General features: G+C 38.9%; 2 long non-coding RNA genes across 2 annotated transcripts; both read right to left on the bottom strand.

Moving 5' to 3' along the window:
• Positions 1–48: 48 nt before the first annotated feature.
• LOC117507263 lies at positions 49–4,963 on the bottom strand. The gene is made up of 2 exons (XR_004559661.1): positions 4,917–4,963; positions 49–2,421 (listed from the first exon to the last, which is right to left on the bottom strand). It is a non-coding gene; the product is annotated as an uncharacterized LOC117507263 (long non-coding RNA).
• Positions 4,964–4,979: 16 nt separating this feature from the next.
• On the bottom strand, positions 4,980–10,542 carry LOC117507261. Its single transcript, XR_004559659.1, has 2 exons — positions 10,350–10,542; positions 4,980–5,098 (listed from the first exon to the last, which is right to left on the bottom strand). It is a non-coding gene; the product is annotated as an uncharacterized LOC117507261 (long non-coding RNA).
• Between the last annotated feature and the right edge of the window lie 1,387 nt (positions 10,543–11,929).

The following is an 11,929-nucleotide window of genomic DNA, read 5'->3' as shown; positions in this document are numbered from 1 at the left end:
GTGACAGCAGTTGTACAGAGTGAATGGCTTTTCACACTTATTGCTTCATTTTACAGTTTCATTATGCTTTTTATGTTTGTTTTTAATTGGTGGATGATTTATGTAAGGCATTATAACAGCTTGTAAAAGATATGCTTCATGTCAAGTATTAGCGACATTAACTGCTGGATGGGAAAATACATAAAATCCTCTCCTTCATTCTGTTCAAAGGGAAGCCAGTGTTGTAATTACAACATTATAATCATTATTACATCTTCACAACCTGTAGAACTTCCCGTCAGGAGCAGTAAGATGACATCTGCAAACCTTAATCATTTATTAGATCATGACATGTCCGTGGTGACCCTGAACTTAACCCTATTTCTGACCATGACCAACGGAGTGCAGTCACAGGCGGCCTGCACACAATTTTGATATTTAGCACCTGTGCTAACAGGTTACCTAATGCCCACTTTTATCTGAAACATAAGCACATGATTCTACATTAGCTGCAAATGCATTTTTGTTTTTCAGCGACGGACCAACTGTATTTGGACATTTTGTTATATTTGCCATGCATGAAACGCTCTGCGCGTCTGAGAAGTGATATGATCCGACTGTAGTTTTGACATCATAATAGAGCACTGGCTGCTTGCAGTAGTGTATATTTATTTATTTTTCTCTGTTCTTTCTGTTTTGTTGTGTTTTTTTTTTTCTTTTTTGAGAGCACAATGCTTGATGGCAGATTCTGCACGTGACAAGGCACACCTTGACGCAGTGACAGCCCATATGCTACATGCATTTTAACTGTATGCAAAACACAGCAAGGGTTGTGAGACATATTCATTTTGGTTCAAGTTTCAAAGTCTGTGTGAGTGCTTGTATGTGCACGTGAAGCTCAAAACGATATGTTTGGAATAGAGTCGAAGATAATTGTCCTTTTCCTCTAAAGTCATTTAGCCTGATTCTCTTAAAGCCTGCTACTGAGATGTGGCTTTTTGCATTTTTCATGACATATTTACACCACGTGTGCATCCTCACACATGTATATTTTAGCAGTGTGTTGTGTGTCAGCATATAGGTAATCAGAGATAGGAATGCCTGCAGTTTTTGGGAGCTGCCGGAAATGCGATTCTTCCCAAGCAGAGCAATGTTTCAAACTCCAGCTAAAATGTACAAAAAAATTACAGCTCAACATAGTCAGTAGTCTTTCTATGTACAGACACACATATATAAAATATGTGCATATAAATACATATATTTGTGATTAATATCTATTTATCCATATATACTGTATATATGAATACATTTGCTTGAATGCTTGTTATACATATATATGTACCGCAAATATAAACAAGTTCATATATTTCAAACGTTTCTGGTGTTATTCTATCTATGAGGTTAGGATGTCAAGTTAAAAAAGATAAGGCTGTGATACGGAGCAGCCCCTCCCATGCACTCTTCATCCCTCCCGAGACAAAATGAGAAGAGGAAAAAATAAAATAAAATAAAATAAACCTTTTGAATAATTGTAAACTAGCGAAGTGTGAGACCCCATTTGGTCATCTGAAATAGTTTTGCCTGTATTCAAAAAGCATATCAGCAATATATATGTATATATATACATGTGTTGTATATATTCAAAATGTACATTTCTTTTAAGTGCAACTCCTCAGTCAGTTAATACTGGCTGAAAGAGATGCAGTGGTCCGAGTATATTAGAGCTACAAGTCCTCAGCAATATAAACGTTTGGTCTTTTGGTCCCTAAAACAACTAAGGAATGACAGGTAAGACTCCCTGGAGACCGTTGCTATGGCTCTCCGTGGCAACAGTATCCCCTGGAAACGGACAGGCACTCCGAGCTAAAGATGGCCATCCCAAATCGTAGCCAATTTGTGTCCTGAACATATCACATTCCCTACTTGCATTCTCTCTTTGAGAATTTTGTTCCTTCTTGTATGAAATTTTATGAATTGGTCTTCAAAAGTCAACTGTTCCAAACGTAAACCATCTTACAGAAAGATCTCCTATGGCAATCTTCTATTCAGTTTTTACAAAACGTTCATCTTGTTCTTGTTGGACTTCTGACATCCATTTTTCTTTCAGTAGTTCAGTGGTGTTGGTCATTGAGTAGGTTGGATATAGTTTCTTTTTTTCATTGTTCAAATAAAAGTTTTGTGGTCCAGAAAAGGTAGCTGTCATTCAAGCAGGGGTTTGCGGGAACAGAGGTGTGTGTATATGTGTGCAGAAGAAAAGTTCCTGGAGCTAACCAGCCTGGCACAAATTCTCTCTGTGGTCCAAAGTTTTAGTACATCCAAACGAGATGTTCTTTACTTGTCATCGCTCTTTTTCTCTCTCTTGTTTCTGAAGCAGCCTCAGTCATCCAAATGTTGAGTTTGCACTCAGTGGCGAGTAGTCAATGCGATTCAGCTCAACAAAACCTGCAAGATAAGACAGATACAAGAACACATCAAATCAAGTTATATGTTTAAAAAAGTAGTTATTTGCTCAAATTATTTTTTTTTCATGATATTAAGCAACAGCTCGTGCACTTGGGATCATCTCATCTCAACAAACAGTACTTCTGTACTGTGACCTGGATGAGAGTTGCTAATTTGCCCTGGACAGGATGCCAGTCGGGCACAGCTTGTTTAACCACCCAAGGCAGGTACTCATATACAGTTTGATTGGGACAATGTAAATGAATAATTAACTATCCTGTCCAAGGTCACAGACAAGTAGTATGAGTGAGATTCAAAATCATGCTACATATTGGCTATCTCCTTAAATACTGAGCTACCTGTACAGTCTCTTAAATAGATTTACTTCACATTTCATCTAAAACATGCCCATGACTAATTAAGTGGCAAAATACAATTACTCTGCTATTTGAATGGTGCACAATCTGACTGGAAAGTAAGGCACAGGAATCAAACATGCGTCAAATGCACTTGGGCCATTTAATTAGAATAAACAGTTGAAGATGAGCGAGTGAGTGAGTGAGTGAGTGAGATATCTACTATGAATGTATGAATGGATTTAAGAGAAACACCATAAACATATTGTCTATGAACTTTGAGAACTCTCATAATTGTAAATGGTGGTTTAAGTGCTAAAGAGCCAAACAATGTAATAACAATTTCTTCATCTCCAGGAAAAAGAAAATGAAAATGTGAAAGAGATGGTCTCTGTAATCTTCTGCATAATTCCAAAAGCCCATGATGCCACATATTCTGTTGCACATCCACATGATATCACAATATTCTATTCTTCCTGCAGTGATTTGCCTCAGGACTGTGTCTGGTATGGTTCGGTTAGTTTGTGAGTGGGTGATAAGTTGCCCTTGAATGAAGTCATCAGTGGTGAATGAATGACGCCGCCTAAACTCTCCATCACACAGATGAAGGGAGAAGACAAAGAGGAACAGCACAATTACCCGCCTGAGGGGTAATAAATGCTTCTCCCTTGGAAGCATTTCTTTTCCTGTGCATCACACACAACCATTTACCAATTATCTTTTATCTACAGGGTAACATAAAGGGTCACTTACTGTAAGACCGCCACACAAAATACAGCAAGCCACATGTAGGTACATTCAGCTTTGTGCTTTGGTCAGGAAACCTGACTACACAACAGTGAATTGTTATGCAGAAAGTAATCATTATCTCCATCAGGAAGGTTGACTTTTTCCAGGCATCTGTTTGGTTTGTGGGGATTGTTTTTTAGCAGGATTACACAGAAATAAAGCTCAGGGGAGGGGCGGGGCAAGGCCCAATGAATTTATGTATGGACCCCAATCAAGGGGTGGATCAAAAGTCAAGCAATCAGAATTCATTTTCTATACCCGCTGACTCCAATCAAGTGTCGGGGGTGCTGGAGCTAATCCCAGCAGTCATTGGGCGCAAGGTGGGGTACACCCTGGCTAGGACACCAGTCCATCACAGAAAGAGAAACTCATTCACACACCTATGATCAATTTAAAGTTTCCATTTCATCTAACCTACACCGTCTTTAGAAGGGGGAAGAAGCCAGTGCACCCAGAGGGAACCCAGATGAACACGGGGAGAACATGCAAATTCCACACAGAAAGGACCAGGTGGGAAACCATTGCACGACCTTCTTGTTGTGAAGCAACAGTGCTAACCACTAAACCACCTTCCTGCCTCAATCAGAATCAAAACTCAGTAATCTCACAAAGTTCAGCCACCACTGTCAGAGGTCAAAATTAGAATCACGATTAGGATCAAACATCAGCATTATGGATCAAAGTTCAGTGATTAGGATCAAGAGCAGTAAGGAATCAAAGGTTCAAATTAGGGATTAAAAGTCAGCGATCAGGATCAAAGACCACACACAAACTCAAAATTATACCATCAAAATATTCCTATTTGGACAAAAATCAAATGTGATTTTTTAAAAATCTCATTGAAAAATGAATACATTTATGGGCTTTACAAAAACATAACATCTTTGGCTCTTGGGGATGATCACTTAATAAAATTATTGTAAAATCCTAATAATTTCTAACTTGTTTTCTTACACATTGCAGAACACATATGACATTATTTCTGAAGCTGAACAACAGGCTGTAAGTGGATAAGTGGGATGCTACAGAAAATTCTGAACCCGGTCATATTGACATGAATGGAAGTAAACATTTACAAAAGCCTTGTTGAACTATCAGTGGAGTAAAACTTAATCACTGTTTTTTTTACAAGCAGTTTACAAATGATCAGCTAGTTATTAGGCCTCTGCAGATATTTTATGACATTTATAAAAGGTGGGTGACACAGTATACGGTTTCTATTAATGGTCTTGCCATTTATGATTTCAATAATCTACTGTAATATGCATTGGTTGCAAATGCATCCGTTTGTTTATCTATAAAACCAAAGTGAGAATGAACGTTTCTACGAGTCAAGCTTGATGCCTGGACCTGTCTTTCTCTGTGTACGTGGCTGCCCGGATAGTGGCGACTGGGGCGGGCGTTAGTAAGGGCGGTTGGCATCCTTTGGCTCTTCAGCTGCACCTTGAGGTCTTTTCATGGCCGATCTGGAAAGCCGTTCATTGATTGGATGGCAGCTTGGGCACTACCTGGGTTATCGAAACTCACAAAGCCTGTGGAGGAGAGGAGGGGTGTGCTTAGATGTAGGAAATATCAGTGTGTAGGCTTAAGAAGGACGAGTTACAGTAATATAAAACAGGCTCTGATGTGCACATTTCCGCAACTTTACAGCCAGAACACAATCATATCGACAAAAGTAGAATTAAAAAACTTTGTGTCATGAATTAATACAATGTTTATAACTGCAATGGAGACTTTAGTGTAATGCTGTTTCTGTACTATGAGAATTCTAAAACTGACTGAAACTCTTCAAATAGACCATTCCTCTGCAGATGATCAGTTAGCTGTTTTCAACTACCCTTTCAAGAATTTTTGAGAGAAAAGGAGGTTGGAGATTGGCCTATACTAATTAGCTAAGATAGCTGGGTAAGTTGATGGCTTTTTAAGTAATGGTTTAATTACTGCCACCTTAAAGCCTGTGGTACATAGCCAACTAACAAAGATAGATTGATCATATTTAAGATCGAAGCATTAAATAATGGTAGGGCTTCCTTGAGCAGCCTGGTTAGGAATTGGGGTCTAATAAACATGTTGATGGTTTGGATGAAGTAACTAATGAGAATAACTCAGACAGAACAATCGGAGAGAAAGAGTCTAACCAAATACCGGCATCACTGAAAGCAGCCAAAGATAACGATACGTCTTTGGGATGGTTATGAGTAATTTTTTCTCTAATAGTTAAATTTTGTTAGCAAAGAAAGGTCATGAAGTCATTACTAGTTAAAGTTAAAGGAATACTCAGCTCAATAGAGCTCTGACTCTTTGTCAGCCTGGCTACAGTGCTGAAAAGAAACCTGGGGTTGTTCTTATTTTCTTCAATTAGTGATGAGTAGAAAGATGTCCTAGCTTTACGAAGGGCTTTTTATAGAGCAACAGACTCTTTTTCCAGGCTAAGTGAAGATCTTCTAAATTAGTGAGACGCCATTTCCTCTCCAACTTACGGGTTATCTGCTTTAAGCTACGAGTTTTGTGAGTTATACCACGGAGTCAGACACTTCTGATTTAAAGCTCTCTTTTTCAGAGGAGCTACAGCATCCAAAGTTGTCTTCAATGAGGATGTAAACTATTGACGAGATACTCTATCTCCCTTACAGAGTTTAGGTTAGCTACTCTGCACTGTGTTGGTATATGGCATTAGAGAACATAAAGAAAGGAATCATATCCTTAAACCTAGTTACAGCGCTTTCTGAAGAACTTCTAGTGTAATGAAACTAGTCCCCACTGCTGGGTAGTCCATCAGAGGTAAATGTAATGTTATTAAGAAATGATCAGACAGAAGGGAGTTATCAGGGAATACTGTTAAGTCTTCTATTTTCCATACCATAAGTCAGAACAAGATCTAAGATATGATTAAAGTGGTGGGTGGACTCATTTACTTTTTGAGCAAAGCCAATAGAGTCTAATATAGATTAAATGCAGTGTTGAGGCTGTCATTCCCAGCATCTGTGTGGATGTTAAAATCGCCCACTATAATATCTTATCTGAGCTAAGCACTAAGTCAGACAAAAGGTCTGAAAATTCACAGAGAACTCACAGTAACGACCAGGTGGACGATAGATAATAACAAATAAAACTGGTTTTTGGGACTTCCAATTTGGATGGACAAGACTAAGAGACAAGCTTTCAAATGAATTAAAGCTCTGTCTGGGTTTTGGATTAATTAATAAGCTGGAATGGAAGATTGCTGCTAATCCTCCACCCCGGCCCGTGCTACGAGCATTCTGACAGTTAGTGTGACTCGGGGGTGTTGACTCATTTAAACTAACATATTCATCCTGCTGTAACCAGGTTTCTGTTAGGCAGAATAAATCAATATGTTGATCAATTATTATATCATTTACCAACAGGGACTTAGAAGAGAGAGACCTAATGTTTATAGACCACATTTAACTGTTTTAGTCTGTGGTGCAGTTGAAGGTGCTATATTATTTTTTCTTTTGAATTTTTATGCTTAAATAGATTTTTGCTGGTTATTGGTAGTCTGGGAGCAGACACCGTCTCTACGGGGATGGGGTAATGAGGGGATGGCAGGGGGAGAGAAGCTGCAGAGAGGTGTGTAAGACTACAACTCTGCTTCCTGGTCCCAACCCTGGATAGTCACGGTTTGGAGGATTTAAGAAATTGGCCAGATTTCTAGAAATGAGAGCTGCTCCATCCAAAGTGGGATGGCTGCCGTCTCTCCTAACAAGACCAGGTTTTCCCCAGAAGCTTTGCCAATTATCTATGAAGCCCACCTCATTTTTTGGACACCACTCAGACAGCCAGCAATTCAAGGAGAACATGCGGCTAAACATGTCACTCCCGGTCTGATTGGGGAGGGGCCCAGAGAAAACTACAGAGTCCGACATTGTTTTTGCAAAGTTACACACCGATTCAATGTTAATTTTAGTGACCTCCGATTGGCGTAACCGGGTGTCATTACTGCCGACGTGAATTACAATCTTACCAAATTTACGCTTAGCCTTAGCCAGCAGTTTCAAATTTCCTTCAATGTCGCCTGCTCTGGCCCCCGGAAGACAATTGACTATGGTTGCTGGTGTCGCTAACTTCACATTTCTCAAAACAGAGTCGCCAATAACCAGAGTTTGATCCTCGGCGGGTGTATCGTCGAGTGGGGAAAAACGGTTAAAGATGTGAACGGGTTGGCGGTGTACACGGGGCTTCTGTTTAGGGCTACGCTTCCTCCTCACAGTCACCCAGTCGGCCTGCTTTCCCGGCTGCTCGGGATCTGCCAGGGGGGAACTAACGGCGGCTAAGCTACCTTGGTCCGCACCGACTACAGGGGCCTTGCTAGCTGTAGAATTTTCCACGGTGCGGAGCCGAGTCTCCAATTCGCCCAGCCTGGCCTCCAAAGCTACGAATAAGCTACACTTATTACAAGTACCATTACTGCTAAAGGAGGCCGAGGAATAACTAAACATTTCACACCCAGAGCAGAAAAGTGCGGGAGAGACAGGAGAAGCCGCCATGCTAAATCGGCTAAGAGCTAGTAGCTACGCTAAGCTAGCGGATTCCTAAAAACACGCAAAGCGAATAATGTGTAAATAATTTAGAGGTGATTCAGCAGAAGGAGTGCTTTAGTTAAGGCACGTAAAGATTACACTGGGAAACAAATCGTAATCTAGATAACTAGATCAATCTAACTGCGCAGATCAAACAGCTAACAGATACAGAAAAACACCGCTGTGCTCCGGAACAAGAAGTGATACAATACCGCAGTGAGAGCCGACCACCAGTAGAGTCAAGTAAAAAAGTAAAAAAAAAAAAAAAAAAAAAAAAATAAAAAGGTAAAAAAGTAAAAAAGTCTTGAAAAAGACTATTAGTTCAAAGTCCAAAGCAGCAGGTAGCAGTCTCTGTGTAAACAGTCCCAACAGAGAGCCAAAATTAACAGATACAGCAAAACACCGCTGTGCTCCGGAACAGGAAGTGATACCTTAATAATATGTACAATTCTTACAAGAAGTTCAGTAAACCACAAAACAATATAACACCACCACCACTGGGTCACAATAGTAACAATACAGCATGCAGCCCAAATCACAATATCAACTCTGAGCATGGCGTTCAAATCAAAACATCAACAGGGCTTTGTTATTTTCAAATTTCGGCATTGAATTTTCAATTTAAAGCAGTTAAAAAAAATGTCAAAATTGCAATTTGTCTAATCCAGCATTGAAATAATAGTTAAAATAATAAGTGTGAAAAAACAAAGCAAATTCTACATTTCAGGTTCTTCTACACATTGTTTTTGCTGCAAAACAACAAAGGAACAGTACTGTGCAAACAAACAAACAAACAAAACCAAAACAAAACAAACAAACAAACAAACAAAAAAAATGCAACAGAGAAGTATGCTGCCAAAACAATGAAAAACTTTGAAAACAATAAAATAAAATATTGAAGCATTAAAAACTAAACAAAATCAACATTTTGTGTGATTTACGCTTTACCTTTAATCGTCAGTTGTTTTGGCTGAACTCGCTGTGGTTTTACAAGAGTGTAATGTTGATTAAGTTATTATTAACTGATTGGTTATTATCACCCATTTGTAGATTTTGTGGAGTCATGCAGTGGGTAGGTTGTAAAACTACAAAGTGATAATCAAAATATTTTTAATATAAAAAAGTTTGCTGACTGCTCAATCATCCAAACTGAGTTTGTCTGTGTTTTGTAAGTTTGCCTTTTACACAACACAGTATTAAAGGGACACTTTCATTGTTCAGAACAAAGCAAATGTTGAATTTTGGTGAGCTGTCTAAGAAAATATTCCCTTAAATGTATTAATAATTAGTCATAATAATATGTTGGGTTAAAAACAGCATCACCACAGTCATAAAGTGAGAACAGTAATACAGCTGTGTATTAAAGTTTACATTAAATTCACATACATTTTTATTTTTGTGACAACAAATAAAAAGATATTCAGGTTACTTGATACATTAACAAAGGTACATGGTTTAATCTCAAACTGAAATTGATTTATCAGACCCACTCGAGATAGTCAATAACTTTAAATGTTATAAACCAAACTGGCTGTAAAATTGATTCATTAGTTGTCTTATATTAAAGGGTATGATTATTTCCAGTATACAATGCATTGTTTTGGGATTCATATTGTTTTATATTAGACAGCTAATTATTATTATTTATATTAGATAATTGTATTTTCCACTTGCCTTTAAAAAGCACAAGGGGAAAATACCCTTGTGCTTTTTAAAATATCCCTGTGGACCCAAAAATACCCCAAAAATACCCTGCCCAGGGTCACACACACTGTTGCATACAACTGGAATTTATATTTATATTCTTAGATTACTTCTTCTCAGAGACTAAGATTGGTAACATACATTATACCCTGCATTTTCCTCACAATTATTGTACAAGAGGCAGTATAATGCATTAAAAATGACAAATTTCTACATGTCTGGCATATCCAGTATGACTTAGTGCTATAACAGTCATATTTACCATTGAAATATTTCTCAAAACCCCAAATTAGCTCATAAGAAAAGTATTGTCATGATTAATAGAAGAGACACAGTCATTCTATCTTTTTCCTGAAGCATCAAGCCTGTGCACAAGCAGAGAAAATTCACCGGTTTGTTTGAAACTATTTATTTTTCAAAAAGGGAGAGATGTTAGGAGGTCTGGAAGGCGTGCTGACTGCAGTAAAGAAGGTGATTAGTAAAAGAATAATCAGAATAACTCATCAATAATCTTTTGGTTTTATTCATTTTTACCCACCAAAGCATTTACTTTGGTTTGTCGCCCGATCCACAAACACTTTGGAGGAGATGACATTACCGAAAGGAAGGAACATCTGCATCAGCTCTCCATCTCCAAACTCCTGAGGGAGGTGGTAGATGAACAGGTTGCAACCCTCTGGTCCTGAGAGAGAGAGACAGAGAGACAGAGAGAGATGGATGTGTGCACACACACACACACACACACACACACACACACACACACACACACACACACACACACACACACACACACACACACACACACACACACACACACACACACACACACACACACACACACACACACACACACAAACATACAAGGCAAAGGTCAGAAAAAAAGACAGAGAAAAGCAAAGGGGGTGAGTGAAGTGAGGATGAGAAATGGTCAAGCATGGACGGAGGACATCCATCTATCCATCCACGTATGTGTAACACTTCTCTTTTGTGTTGCTTTATCTCTTTTTCATCCATTTTTAAAATTTATTTGTATCTTTATTTACTTAAAGTGGGTATCACTAGTAAATAAATATCAAATGAGCTGACTATTGTAAATAAATAAAGAATTATGAAAACATTGATGCATTTTGTTTTATTTTTGGTGGCACATGCCCAGAGAAATTAAGTCATAAACATGGGGAAATTAGCTTGATTTCACCTGCCTCTGATAAACACTCAGAAACCTCAAGCGGTGAGGAATCTGAATTTTGGTGACATCTCACGTCCTGCCTATATGAATTTGCTGTTTTGCAGTTGTGAATCTCACGCCATATTACAGCCTGTGACTCAAGCGAGAGGTCAGTTTAAACAGAGTTCCAGTTTAGGGCACAATGGAAACAAACCTCCTTGAGAATAATGTACCACAAGACAACATCTGGGCACAGCAGAAGTCCATCACAGGTGCTACACCTCCTCCAGATAACCCACTCAACTTGGGAGAACGTGTCATCATCAGAATCACCTGTGAACTCACTGGATCAACACCATCCACATCCTTGCTAGCCATTGTTTAAATGTGGTGTGAGACGCCGGAACTCTGCTGGTGCCACATGCATTCTGGGAAGTGCAGGTGGCCACCAGGGGGATTACGATAAACGTTAAAGTACTGAAAGGGGGAAAATGGAATTTTTTACAGTTTGAAATTAGTGTTTTTGTGGACTTTGACGGTAAATACGTCAAAATGGTTCAAATCTGTGTTTTGCAAAGATGGAGTCACACAACTATTGTGGCTTGTTCGGTGGGCAGATTTTCTCTAAAGCTAATAGTTTGACTAGGAAAGTGAAAGGTTTTTTTTATTTTTTATAGTGCATCTCGTACAAACAGCAGAAGTGGAGTCCTGCATAACATGAGAATGGTCTTTGAAACATGTATGTAACCACAGATTTGATCCTTTCCTTTCATGTGGCCAGGAGAAAAGTCTTAACAAAGTATGTTTCCTCTCCCGAAAGCGTGGACCGGCCGTATATGTGGTTTGTGCTGCAGCATTGCGCCGTGCCATGCTAAGCTAAGATGCTACATGCAGGAAACGGCCAGTCACACCGCGGAAGCTGTGTTCATGGATTTGGACAGAATGTGACA

Source organism: Thalassophryne amazonica, chromosome 3, assembly GCF_902500255.1.
Source record: "Thalassophryne amazonica chromosome 3, fThaAma1.1, whole genome shotgun sequence".
Taxonomy (NCBI): Eukaryota; Metazoa; Chordata; class Actinopteri; order Batrachoidiformes; family Batrachoididae; genus Thalassophryne; species Thalassophryne amazonica.
The sequence above is the reverse complement of the archived record's forward strand: the minus strand, read 5'-3'. Positions and strand labels throughout refer to the sequence as shown.